This window comes from Adiantum capillus-veneris, chromosome 12 (assembly GCF_014529385.1).
Source record: "Adiantum capillus-veneris isolate H3 chromosome 12, ASM1452938v2, whole genome shotgun sequence".
NCBI classification, from domain to species: domain Eukaryota; kingdom Viridiplantae; phylum Streptophyta; class Polypodiopsida; order Polypodiales; family Pteridaceae; genus Adiantum; species Adiantum capillus-veneris.
The window spans coordinates 157,210,329-157,225,275 of record NC_140942.1 but is presented as its reverse complement, the minus strand read 5'-3'; the positions used below and the strand labels follow the sequence as shown (position 1 = coordinate 157,225,275).

At 42.0% G+C, this 14,947-nt stretch overlaps 1 pseudogene; it reads right to left on the bottom strand.

Annotated features, from left to right (window-relative positions):
* The window catches only part of LOC147446746 (uncharacterized), a 29,980-nt pseudogene extending 15,320 nt beyond the window's left edge, over positions 1 to 14,660 (bottom strand).
* Positions 14,661 to 14,947: the final 287 nt, after the last annotated feature.

Below are 14,947 nucleotides of genomic sequence, written 5' to 3'. Positions count from 1 at the left end.
TCTCTCTCTCTCTCTCTCTCTCTCTCTCTCTCTCTCTCTCTCTCTCTCTCTCTCTCTCTCTCTCAAGCATACACACACACACACACACACACACACTTGTGAGCACATGATGGAGCAGAAGGTAGAGGTAGAGCAAGAAAGTGCAAGCCACAAATGGCTTCAAGCACACAACCAGACTATTCTAGTAAGCTCAAAGGGGGGCAATGGTGTGTCACTCACCGCTCGCTTGCCGCTGTGAAGGATTCCGTCCAGCGAAGAAGAAGGAGCCACCGTCGCCACGCTCAATTGTCTTGCTGCCATAATGCTCAATCGCTCTCTCTCTCTCTCTCTCTCTCTCTCTCTCTCTCTCTCTCTCTCTCTCTCTCTCTCTCTCTCTCAAGCATACACACACACACACACACTCGTGAGCACATGATGGAGCATAACGTAGAGGTAGAGTAAGAGCACTTCTTTAGTGTGCACCTCAAGAATGAGGATTTTAGGTCAAAATGGACCTTTTATATGAATCTGACCCATTCACATATGGGCGCCCACAGTGGCTGGTCATAGCAAAAATAATGTAAAAATGAGATAACTGGTGTTCCTCTCATCAATGATCACCTACGCACCTATAGGACCGACAAGCCCGGTCCATGACTCAAATAAAGTGATAAGATGTTCGTCAAAGGTGATAGGGTGTCCGTAAGTGGTTAACACTTTGCTTTGTTCAACCCTGTAGATCAGCTCAGCATTTTTACTCTTTAGTCCATTCCATCGTCAAAACATAGCTTGGAATTGCCTTCGCGTGCTTCTCGTTGCGGTTTGGTACTTCGGCTGTGTTTTACGCCTTAGATCTACATTTTGGCAGTTCAACCCTAGCTCTACCCCTTGGTGGCCATCTGATTGTACATGCATTTTGATAGATGTTATAGCACTACAGTTTCATTGCCAAAGTAGCCCTTGCATTGTCCATCCGTGTAGATCAGTTCAGCGTTTTCAGTCTTTAGTCCGTTCCATTGCTAGAACATGGCTTGGAACTTCCTTCACATGTTTCTCGTTGCAGTCCAATACTTCGATAGCCCATTAAGCTTCCCCTCGGCCATTCCCTTGATGGCACCAAGTGCTCACACAGCTATCCATCATCACCATCATTGAGATTGTCTTTTTTAGCCCTACTTTACGCAAGAAATCTGTTGTGTTTTACACGTTAGATCTATGTTTTTACAGCTAGCTTTCAGCCCTTTAATCATCTCACATCAAGAGTGGAATTCAGCCCTAGATCTACCTTTTGCCATCTGGTTGTACATGATTTTGACAGATGTTATAACACTATGGTGTCATCGTTAGATCAGCCCTTGTGTTGCTCATCCTTGTAGATCGGTTCATCTTTTTCAATCTTCAGTCCATTCCATCACCAGAACACGGCTTGGAACTACTTTCGCGTGCTTGCCGTTGCAGTCCGGTACTTCGGCAGCCCATCGAGCTTCCCCCCGGCCATTCCCTTGCCTGCATTGAGTGCTCACATTGCTACCAATCATCACGATCATCAGGATCTGCGTTTTTAGCCCTCCTTTATGCAAGAGATTTGTCGCGTTTTATGCCTTAGATCTGCGTTCTTGCAGCCAGCTTTCAATCCTTCATTCCTCTCACATCGGGAGTGCAATTCAGACCCAGATCTACCCCTTGGTGGCCATCTGCCGGTTGTGCATGCGCTTTATTTCTCAACCAATGGAATTTTTTTGTTAGGATTGTAAATAGCCTCCTCTTTTTCATCAACAAGAAGGGGAGGCATCACTAAGGCCTCAACCCTTTGGGGCAAGCCAAAAATCTATTGGTGGACTAAAGGAATGTAATTTCATGATGGTGTATATTAAGGAGATGGTAATCATGCTGATTATTTGGGCTCTTAAAGAAAGGAACCCTTTAATTGGACACTCATGGGGAGAGGCTATTAGTATACCCAAGAAGGACATCTTACAGTAATAAGGTAATATACACGAATTGATGATGGATGGGGGATAAGTTGTCTCTTTAGGACCTCCCTCCCCCCCCCCCCCCCCCCCCCCCCTCTCTCTCTCTTCCTTCTTTCATGTCTTCAGATTTGCTCCACACGGTTTCCAAATATTTCATCTCCTATTTTTCTATTTGCCATTAGCTTCTTGTGCTCCACATGGTAGCTTCTTCTTGGCATCGGATTCATGTGGGTAACTTTATTGTAAGCAAACTTCTTTCTGGTTTTTTGTGGGCAATTAGAGCAATTGAGAGTTGAAGGGGTTGATCTATTGGGCTAAGCACTGGCAAAGAGATGAGTAGGGTGCCATCTAAGGAAGGATAGAGGGGGGGCACTACCGGATCACATTGACAACTTGTAGGCGTGTATTGGGTTTTCTAGCCATCATGTTGCTAGGCAACCTACTTTGCACAGATGTCAAACACTATAAAGCACTACCTCAAGCGTAGATGGAGGTCCTGTCATCTACCACCTCTTTGTGAGAGGTGCAAGTGTCCATTATGCTCAACACCTCATCAGCTTGTTGATTAGTTGGTGGAGTCGCATATGCATTAGATGAGTGAATATTGAGAGCGAAGGCTGCAAGGGAAGAGTGGGTGAGGGCATGATAGTGCATACATCCAACAACTAACTCAAGTGTGCGCTTTCGACCCGAAGTTGCAGTTGCCCCACTTGCAGTGGAGGCATATTAGGCCGCCATGGACGACCGATAATGGTTTGACTTCGGTAGGATTTGGGAGCGAGGGGTTGTTGATGGACAACCTTGGCTATCTCATGAGTTAGGGAACACCATATCCCTGGTAAATATGCTTGCTTTTGATAAGTAAATGAAAAGCTTTAATTTTGTGTAAATGATTTTTGTTAAAGATCTGTAAATGATTCTAATGTTTTCACATTTCCTAAATAAATTCCAAGATGTTTTTATTAATGACATCCCTAGTGATCTACCTTCAAAATGAGGGGATCATGACCATTCAATAGAGCTTCTACCAAAAAGCTCATCACCTAATAAACCTCCTTATCGTGTTTCACAAGCTCAACAAGAGGAGATCATGAGGCAAGTGCATGAATTGGTGGAAAAAGGGATGGTGAGGCCTAGCTCCTCTCCATTCTGTTCACCGGTACTTTTAGTACAAAAGAAAGACGGCACATATCAAGTGTGTAGACTATAGAGCACTATATAGGATCACCATGAAAAAGAAAAAAGATTTTCCATGCTGCGGGTAGAAAATCTATTTGATAATTTACAAGTTTTTGCCTGACAAATGCTTTAACCGCATTCAAACCCATGATGGAAAAAAATCTTCATGCCACTCAAAATCTCTTGAGGAGTACAAGTGACATCTCCAGGTAATCTTTCAAGTTGTCTGAGAGAATAAGCTTTTCATTAATCAAAAGAAAAGTGAATTTTCTGTACAAGAGATTCAATATTTAGGTCACATTATCTCTAAAGATGACACCTGTATGGATCCAACAAAGTTAGAGGTAATAAAAGGATTGCCTAATCCAAGGAATCTACACGAGCTATGAAGCTTTATAGGTATGTGTGCATACTACAGACACTTCATAGAAAAATTGTCACTAATAGCAGGCCCATTACATGACTTAATGAAAAAGAATGTTAAGTATTCATGGACTGCAAAAGAGCAAGAAGCTTTTCAGAATCTTAAGGAGAAGCTTATCTCTCAACTTGGGCTCACACTACTAGATCTCTCAAAGCCATTTGAGATCCAATGTGATGCTTGTGGTGATTGCCTTGGAGCTGTTTTGCTTCAAAAATGGCATGCCATAGCATATGAGAGTCGAAGACTCAACTCCACAAGTATTGGGAAAATACGAAAAAGAGCTACTAGCCGTTCTATATGCACTAGACACATAGAAACACTATCTCTTGGAGACTCCATTCATCCTACGAATATATCACAAAGCCGCAAGAACTTCATGATGCAAACCAAGCTCTTTGACAAACAAATGAGGTGGGCAAATTTTCTTTCGCAATTTAAATTTCATATTGCTCACATTGCTGGCAAGCACAATCAAGTGGCCAATGCACTTTCACAATGGCCAAGGGTAAATGTGGTGTCAATAGCAACTCACAATGATCTATCTTTTATGATAGATGAGTATGCTACTCATAGAGACTTTAAGTATGTAATTAGAGCCTTTGCATTAGGGAAGAAAGAAGAATCATTTACCTTGGAGGATGGTTATCTTCTAAATGGCAATAAGCTATGTGTTACTCACCCATACAATAAGAAATTCATGTATGAATCCAATGCTTCTCCTTATGCGGGGCGGTATGCCAAAAGTCAAAATTTGATCGAGGGAAGCAACTCGGATTGTTTCAGTCGACAGGCTTAGCAAGAAAACACACTCTATGCCTGTCAAAAATACCATCAAGTCACATCAAACAAGAACCCTCTTCTGATCTCAAATTTTCAAGTATCATGGCTTGCCAACATCCATATTGTCAGACAGAGATCCTAGAATGATCAGTAATTTCTGGAAGGGTCTCTTTGAGAATCTAGGAATTAGATTAAATTTCTCTTTGTGTCTATCATCCACAAACAAATGAACAAAGTGAAATAACTAATCGAACGATTATTGATCTATTAAAAGCCTATGTCATGGAAGTAGATCAACGTTCTCAATGACAGAAGTACCTACCTCTTATAGAGTAGGCGTACAATGACATTGTACATACTTCTATAGGGAAAGCACCTTTCGAGGTTAAAGAGGGAAGATCCAAAAGTCGTACATGGGAAGATCTTCATTGTTGATGAATATAACCGAGACTTACAATAATCTGTTCCAAAGATTAAAGAGGTTATATCCATCTTAGAGCAAAGGCAAAAGTTGTTGCTAATAAGTACAAAAGATCCTTAGCCTTTAAGGAAAATGATTGGGTCTTGCTAAAGTTTCTCAAGGCTCATCTAAGGCATGCTATGGGCAAGAATCCTACGGGCCACCAAGAGTATTATGCTAAACTAGCAAAAAGATAATATGGTCCTTTTTAAATTCTTAAGCTAATCAATGAGATGGCTTATCAATTAAAGTTGCTCAACCATTGGCTCATGCACAATCTTTTCCATGGGAGCCTACTTAAGAATTACAAAGGAGCACCACCAAAAGAAGCAATAGTTGCAGACCCTCCAAACCCAAAGATCAAGAAGAGGTACTTCAATCTGAGTCCATCCTATGACATGAAGACAAGGTATTAAGAAATGGTAAGATTCTCCAACGATATCTTATTAATTTTAACAATTATCCTTTTAAAGATGCTAGATGGATGCAAGGAACCTAACTTAAGGATAATATGAACCTTATCAAAGCTTACAATGATGCTTTAGAGTGTAAGCATATGAAAATACATTTTAAATGAACAATGTTTTCGTCTTATAAGACTCTCTCTTTCTTTGATTATGCACAAAATTTAAGAACTATGCATGCTTAGGATCATGTTTGTGGCAATGACATCTCCCAAACACCAAGTAGAACTTGTCCCTCTACATTGGAAGTATGATATGGACTAAAGAGCAGACATGCTTGCAGCAGCTAAGTCTCTCGAGCACCAACAAATGGGTTAGTCATCCATTTTGGAATGATGTCGTAGGGTAAAATGGGATCCTCTACCCGCTAAGAAACATGGACTAATGATTAGGCTTGGTCTTCTCTTGATCTTCTCTACCTCATAGTCAAGGACAACTATGATTTCAAGAGAGAGGTAATGTCATAAAATATAATATCTAACTTTACCAATTGATTTTCTCATATTAAACTGATCATTTAATATTGAAAGATAAAAGGGGAACAAGAGTTAGGATATAGATATGTGTTTCTAGACCTATCTCAGCAGGGGACCAAAAAGAGAGATGGTTGCATCTCAATATGCGTCCAAAAGGAGATGGTCTACCAAAGAGCAATGTGCAATAAGTGCCTCTAGACTTATCTCTGCGTAGGGGACCAAGAGGAGAGATGGTTACATCTCAATAGGGGTCTAAAAGGAGATAGTTTATCAAAGAGCAACGTGCATCTAATGGAGCTCAAAAGACCTTAGGGTTAGCCTCATTAAAGCCTGTGTTAAAATACTTAGACCTACGACCTTTAAGTACTTTAGACCTTAGGCAAGCTAGGCTTGCGCTTGAAGTGCTTAAGGTGCTTGTCATGCTTAATAACTAAGGTGCTTGAGGTGCTTGTCATGCTTGATGACTAAGGTGCTTGAGGTGTTTGTCATGCTTGATGAATAAGGTGCTTAAGGTGCTTGTCATGCTTAATGACTAAGGTGCTTGAGGTGATTTTTGTGCTTGATGACCGAGGTGCTTGACGTGTTCAAGTCAAAGATGAGCCCTAAAAATAGGGGCATGAGAGAGAACACACACACACACACACACACACACACGTGCGCTCAAGGCAAGGCCAAGACTCAAGAGGCATTAAGGCCACATGTCAGGCCCCTCGCAATATTGCCCTCATAATGTGCTTGAATCCTATTGGATGACCTACAGGGAGGTCCAATAAGAATTTAGATTCAATTAAATAATTAAGATCTTTCTTTCAAAGGGGGAAAGGAGGACACTTGTCCAAATGCTACAATTAAATAATTAAGATCTTTCTCTCAAAGAGGGAAAAGAGGACTCTTGTCCAAATGCTACACCCCTTGCTTGTTATGATTAAGGCCATTCATTGGCTAGCCCAAGGTTTGAGCCAATAGGCTTGTAGCAAGAGTAAAGTAGCAAAATCGAATCCTCTCTCTCTCTCTCTCTCTCTCTCTCTCTCTCATATACTCCACAAATCACACACACACACACACACCCATTGTGTGTTGTGCACACAAGTCATCTCCTTCTCCAAGCTTGAGAAGTGGAAAGCCTACACCAACCCCCCTTGGCTATGGAATGCAAATCCAACCAAGAGTTATGCTCAAAGCAATACACCAATGATGCTATGGTGTCGATGAAAAACTGCTTGTCCTTTTGCACGCTTTCCATTCTCCTCATCCCAATTACTCAATTTTATCTTTGTTATACACCCCTAATACGTTTTTAATAAGAGACACAATCATTAAAGTTTGGTAGTTATTTACATTCTTTACATTCCCTCCTTTATGCAAATGCTTGACCCAATTAGTACTCCAATCACAAGGCATACCATATTGAAGTGAAATGTTGAACATAGCACCCATCCACTCATGTGTAAAATCTCCCTTCTATTTAATCATTTTTGGCTTGATACCTTGAAGATCTCCTGCTTTGCGAGTGACCCTTATGTGGATTGTAAGGATGAGTTAGACCCTAATATTGCTTATGGGATCAATGCACTTGAAGAAAGTCCACAATACTATATGGAGGACTATTGGGGACAAGTCAAACATGTCTATCAAGTAGCTGCTCTTGCTGCAAGAGGCCAAAAATATCAATTTCACTGCCAAGAGACCACCTCTTCAATGCTACGAGTGTGGGGGTCCACATTGTGTAGCTGAGTGTCCTATTAGACTACAAAAGAATGCCACACTAATGCAAACCAATCAAACGAGTACGACTACAATGCCGATACTCATGTGTAATCGATGTGGCATAGATCATTTGATTGCCCAATGTCTTAATAATCCAAATGCGCCAAAGATCACGCCATTGAACATAATTGAGGTTACCGAGGAGCCATCACAAAGTACACATGTGATACCAGTAGTAAATGTACTCACACGATTGATGCTCCAAAACCAAAATTATATTTTTGAAGAAAGAGACACGGCATCAATTGCCCATTCTCACAAGAAGAACAACAAAGGAAGAGATTGCAAAAAGCAGCAAAGTCATACCCCAATTCAAAGACCTAGGGACTGGTGACGACCTCGTGTATATGAATGACGATGAAGAGGATTATGATTCAAATGAGACCATGGAGACTAAAGGTCCAATAGGAAAAGGGTAAGAGTGATCGCCAATGAGAGGCACACTCTAACTGGAACATTCAAGGGATTACTTGGCTAAGCATGGGTGCCCAAGTGTGAATGGGGCAAGTTCATATAAAAGTCAACTAAACCTAAAATTCACTCATTCTTTCATTTGTCCAATCGAAGGGTGCTCTTGCTCCATCTCCATCTTCTTCTTCTTCATCTCCTTGTGTGTGTGTGTGTATGCCTGAGAGAGAGAGAGAGAGTGTGTGTGTGTGTGTGTGTGTGTGATCGAGCATTGCGACAACGACACGACAGCAGCGAAGCAATCGAGCACGGCGAAGCGGCAGCTCCTTCTTCTTCGCGGTGAGGAATCCTCCATGACAGCAAGCGTAGAGCGGTGAGTGGCACACCATCGCCATCTTTGAGCTTACTAGTTTAGGCTAGTTGCAGTCTTGGAGTCATCTGTGGCTCGCACATAGTGTATCGGCAAGTTCCTTGCATTGACACGTGCGATAGACGTGCACATAGGCTTCAACAAGCCATGGACAACCCATCCCTCCAAGGTGAAGTACAATAGCAATTACGCATCCATGGGATTCTCTAATCTCCTCACCTAGAAGAGGGAGTGCCTATGAAGCTCCTAGTGAGATTTCTAAAAGAGGACTCTCTACGGTCAGAGAAGAGGAGGATCCATATGAAGGACCCATAAGCTTACAAGTTGACGGGGCAACCCCCTCACCAAGGAGAGCCCAAATCTCAACAGTAGAGCCCCCACCAAAAGAATGAGAAAGAAGTGAATCTCCCGTCACCTCGACGGAGATGGCACCACGAAGACGGTGGGCAAAATGCTCTCCAACACCCCCTAAACGGAGAAGACCATCGGATAGTCCTTCTCACCATAATTCAAAGAAGGAAGAAAGGAAGTATGAGAAGGAAAAGGTGAGAAAGAGGTCACCCTCTTCTCCATCTTCATCATCCTCCTCCTCTTCTGAAGAAAGTGATGGTGCAGCTCCTAAAGAATTCAAAAGGAGAGGCCATAGGAAATCCTATGCCGCTTGGAAGAGGTTGTCCAAGCTCAAAGAGTTCCAGGAGGGAGGAAAGAGTATCTCTTTTCTTACCTACTATGGCACCTTTGGTGCTACGGACAAAGTCTTGGCCTTTATTCAACAATTTGATGCGGCATTCGGAGATGAGGTCTTCACGGAGTCCTCTAAGATACGTCATGTATCCATGCATCTCCAAAAGTCCGTCAGGCAATGGTGGTCTAGCCTACGAGCAAACGGTGAAGCTCCACGAACATGGAAAGATTTAAGATCTTCCATTATGAAGCAGTTTTGGCTAGCGATGCCAAAGACAAAGTGCTCACCGAATGGCGAAGCTTGAAGCACTCTCCCTACAAATCTATTCACAAATACGTAGACAAGTTTTGGGATTTACATCTCAAAGCCACTGTCTACAAAAAGATAGATTTTGGAGAGCAAAACCAACAATTTTGTGCGGGTTTATCTGAAGATATGGCGGAGTATCTCAACTCCCAAAAGGCCTCGCACTATTTCAGCGGTCATACACCAAACTATGGTGGCTTCACGAATCCACTTCCAACAAGGGGCTAAGAAAAATCTTAAGCCCATGGAAATCAAAGACCGTAATGAGCCTAAGGGGAAGGACCATGTCCAAAAGTTTCCCAAGGGCAACTTCAACAACAACAAAGCTAAGGAGAAGGGAGTCTACAAAGGCAAAAATAGACTCTCTCTCTTGAAGAGCTAGAGCGTTATCGCAAGGATAACCGTTGTTTCAAATGTGGGGAGCAAGGGCATGCTTATCGTGCTTGCCCACAAAAGAACACACGCAATGAACCTCCTAGAGCCTCCATAATTGAAGTTCAAGAAGAAGATGCTCAGCGCAAAGGATCTCCTCTATGCCATGCTTGGGGAAACGTAAGAGGACATGACGCTTTCATTCTCTTCGACAATGGCTCTACTCACAATTTCATATCCACGGAGTTGGCCACTAAGCTAGGCATCCAAGCCTTTGAGATGGGAAATACCCCACCAGTCGATGGTGCTTTCAAGGGAGAAGAAGTCCCAGTTACTCCCTTAATCGGGAAATTGAGGCTACATGTCCAAAGTTATGTGGACAAAGAGGATTTCTTCATCTCTCCCCTTAAGCATGAGGATGTAATCCTAGGGGAACCATGGTTTTGCTACAGCCGGAAGCCTGGTTTCCCTGCAAAATACTCGAAAACAGCACATAGCAAGACATAAACCGACTAATCGACATACCTGGCAACCACATAGACGCATAATCGCGAGATACACGAATAGAGGGAGACAGAGTGCGAGAGAGAGCAATAGGGCGCGTGCAGACGCACCTCCTAGAATGGAGTGCTACGTCGGCACGGCGAGAGAGAAGAGGGAAGAGGAGAGAAGAGCAACGCAAGCACTGGGTGCAATCTCCCCCCGTGCAAGAGTGACCATTTCCCTCTTGCACGTATTTAATTTATAGATTCTTGAATGGTCAAAATGAGTACAAACTGGCCGGCCGGACATAATTGGCCAAAGTTCACAAAGAGCACTTGAATAATCAAATATACATAAAATGTAACATCCTTCTGTATAATCCATTATCTGCTGATGCTCTTGCCACCTGTCAGCTGCAATAGATAATAAAATATCAATTCTATAACATACCTCTCCGTTGGAAAGCAAGTGTTCTCAGTTGCAAAGATAAAAATCTGCAAACAGTACTTGTAAAAAACAATGATTAGAAGTCTGTATCAAATAGTAACAAAATTCATAAAATTAGACAATATTGCTTATGCCTTCTGTCATCCACATACTACCTATTCTAGTGTCCCATACCACTAGAATAAGCAGTATATGTCATACCCTGATGAATCAGGATATCATTGGTCACACTCATCATCAATCTAATAATGTCAAGTCTCATCACATAAACACTGCCGTGATAAAAGAATCATCAGGTATTAAATCCCAATCCAATTCCAATTCCACAATATAAGACCAAATCCAAATCACTTTCATGATGTACCCGGGTAACAAAATCATGCCAGTTACAGTGGTGGCCAGCCACTGTAGCATGATTTCGTGGTTGGTGTTGCCTAAATCGGCGAATCTACACCAATAAAACGTGCTGTCTAAATCGGCGAATCTGCACTAATGCTACCTAAATCGACGAATCTGCATTTGGTTAAGAAAATTATGAATCTGCAGTTTGTTGGTGTGCTGCCTAAATCGGCGAATCTGCACTAGGATGAGCATTGACACACTACCTAAATCGGCGAATCTGTGTGCTTTGTGACCAATGGACTAGACAAGACATAAAAAGTGGAAAATAAAAGACCTGTTTGATATGAAATTGGAATAGACTGGAGTGTGGAAGCATGTACCAAATGTTAGCGATCATTGCACACCAACTGAGCTCATGTAAGTAGCAGTGTGACAAGTCATCTCAGTAAAGATTTCAATCAAAGTAAGTACGAGCCATGATATTAGAAACAATTTTGCAACCTATAACATATGCGAACAAGTAAAGAAGCTCCCTCTTCTAAAAATAACCGATGATATTCTTACATATTGGAAAATTGCTTAGTTATAGTCTTGTGAAAACGCATGTAAATAGAGTTACTTGAAAGAAATTAATAGAATGAGCATGGATTTATCAAACTGTTATTAAACTATAGGATTGTCGTATAGGAAGTTGGTGTAATAGGTGATGGATAATTTGTAGACCTTAACATAAGAAAGGAGGTAGAATAAGCGAAAGGTTGGTGTATTTGTATATGGTCTATATATACATAGAGACAGATTACGTAGTAGATGATCTTCGTAGATAACAGTACCTTGATAAATTTCATACCTGGAGGGTTGCAGAGATGTTAGCATTGTATCGAGCTTTATCTGCAAAAGTGTTTCTCAAAGACAAAGCACTTACAATTTCTTGTTCAATTTAAGAACAATATAATCGTACAGTAAATAAATTGTGGTGATAGAATTGATGCAAAGTTGGATTATTTGTTAGTAAAAGAGGATGAAAGCAGGCAAGTTTGAGTACAAACAAACGGATAATGAAGGTGCTATATAAATTTGTTGAGTGGTGTGCAAAGCTGAGATAGCTAGTGGATAGCAGTCTTAGGGCAAAGCAATACCAAGCTCCATGAATAACTGTTTTGATGGGTTACAAGGAGGTCGCCTAATGGAAAGGTGTTGCTATCAGATCCTTGCACAAAAGTAAAAATTCCTCAATAATTGTAGTCTTCTATCAATGAGTATTAGAAACATTGGGAGGGGTGGGATGCAGAAACAAATAGATGAAACAATATCGAATAATATGCAACAATAATTTCACTACCCATTAAATCATCGTCATCGTCGTCAATGCTCTAGCATTGTTGCAGGAAGTATTGCATCTAGAGTGTCGTGATTGTCCATTGTTGTAGGTAGTGGTATTGGGGGGAAGAGAGAGAGAGAGAGAAATGAAATGAAAAGTTATATTACTCGTCTTTAAAAGCCATGGGGTCAAACTCGTACAATCCTTATGGATCTAATACAATGTCGAGTACAAAATAAAATGAAGTGTAGTGAAAAATTGAATTAAAAGACTAAAATCAATATCAGCAGACTGAAATCATCATCATCATGATCATCTCAATGCCCGGGATGGTTGGCAGGCGACATTATCATAAGAAGTTGGTCACTGAGGAGCGTTGTCGATGTCCGAATATGCTTGGTAACCTGGTGATGCCCGAAAGGCTATTGTATGCTTATTGGAGAGCTTCATCTGTGTCCGTCGTTACAAAGAATCGTAGTGGGAGAGGGAAGAGAGAGCGAAATGAAATGAAATGTTTTATCATCTGGCTTCCAAAGGCCTATGGGAACAAACTGATAGAATACTTATGGATCTAATACAATGTGGGGTACAAAATCAAATGAAATAAAGTGAAATTCTTAAAAATAAGACTAAACCTTTAAAAATAAAAATAAAAATAAATCCTACGATCGTTTATTGAAATCAATTTGAGAAAGTATCGCAGTAGTCGCTGATGAGTTTCGTTAATGTCCGCCTCTGTAAACAGTCGACTTGCAGAAGAGAGGGAGAGGAGAGTGCTCCCAAGCGCCCAGGGGCATGCCTTGCTGATGCTTCTTGGAAGGTGTCCATCTCCTCAAGCTTTCTTCTCCCTTTAACTAGTTATGAGAGAACTCTTTCTACAATAGGTTACATAAGCAATGGATACAAAGAAGTCATTGCTTTCAAAACAGAAAGCAACAAATTAATGCAGTCTTGTGCATAATGTAAACAAAGCCACTGGTAGTACAGTAACCTCTGCTAATATATTTCTGTAAGCAATTCAGCTGAAGCATTTTCCACATTGGGCAAGCCCAATTCACAGCATTGCCATTCCATAATCTTGCTGCAATTACTGCTATTGGAACATAAACTAGCCTCGTGGGAAGAAACGACACTTTCCTATAATTCCTTGCACATCCACATCTGTAGGTAACAAATTCCTGAAAGCATGGAGCATGCTTGAATGATCAAGCCAGGAAAGCAAATGATAGCACATTAAAGGTTGAACACTGCTGGCAGACACCTACCACATAAAGCTACACACAAATTAACACATTGTACTTCAAGGACAGGCAGCCGACATAAGAAAACCAGCAGCAATGGAAATCAAGTCATATAACATTCCCACTATAGGCAAACACAAACAGCTGATACCAATTTCTATGAAGATAATAACCTTCATCAGATAAAAATGTCAAAGCCGCCGAACAAAAGACTCTCCAAGGTGATGTGTGTGCATGTATATCTTACATGCGAATCCATGAAATATGAATGACATATAAGGAAATGGAACCTTACCCTTTACTGATGGAAAAGGCTAAGAGTAAATAGTTTGTCAGCATTTCTATGTTTCCCATAGAAAGTTCCCAATGGCAAGCTCGCGCATATCAGCGAGAGTGGAAGGGATAGGCAGACCATACTCTTCCAGCAAAAGAGCGAGCCTCCACTCTCGCTGATATGCGCGAGCTTGCCATTGGGAATCGAGGATAGTGCAGGGGCATCTGGAAAACGGAAGGCATGGAAGCGCTGGTCACTCCAAACGTGGAAGGGTAAGGCACTCGCAACCTGGGAGATGAGCAATCTCGTGTTGCTGCTCCAAATGAAACAGATGCTGCTGAGAATTTGAGCGTTTCTTTTCTGAAAGAAGCTTCTGGACAGACTTCTCCAGGGAGGAGACGCGTTCCAGAAGCTCACCATAGCCAGAACTTGGGGGAGGGTTGCAGATGATGATGGCCTGACGTCGTCTTGTGTATGTGTGTCTGTGTGTGGGAGCCGTTGTTGAGAGTCAAGAGAGAAACACGTAGCTAATGTTAGCATGCACAGAAAAAAAAGAAAAAGAAAGAGAGATTGGATGGCCAATATCAAAGAGAGAGAGAGAGAGGAGCATTGACCGACATGGATCAAAGAGAGAGAGGTGTGTGTGAAGTTGCATGGCCAACAAGAGGTGGTGGCAGAGAAACTGTGAGAGAGAGAGATCAGTGGGTGTCCTTGTGTAGGGGAGCGAGCTGCTACTCAATTACTTGCAGCCATCTGATGTGTGTGTGTGTGTGTGTGTGTGTGTGTGTGTGTGCAGTGCAACTATGAGAGAAAAAGAGAATCAAGTTGCAATAGGAACTGGCCGATGACGGCTCCAGTGCATGTGTGGAGAGAGAGGGAGAACTACAGAAAGTGTCGTCACCTCTGCATGAGGGTGGTAGCGGTTTGTGTGGCTGGGGGACGCCATATTGCAGACCACGAATAAAAATAAGTGGGCGAGATTGAAGTTTGGCTGCGTGTGAAGAGGAGAGAGAGAGTGTGTTGGGCAGTGGTTGGCTCGTGTCTGCCTTGCGAGTCTGCATGTTAATTAGCACCGCAGAGCGAGAAGGGTGTGGGGTTGCATGGTTGGTGAGAACTGAGAGAAAGCGACAGAGCTGCGGGTGTTTGTGGTCGTTATTCAACCCGAGAGAGAGATTGAGGGAATCTGCACTGCCACT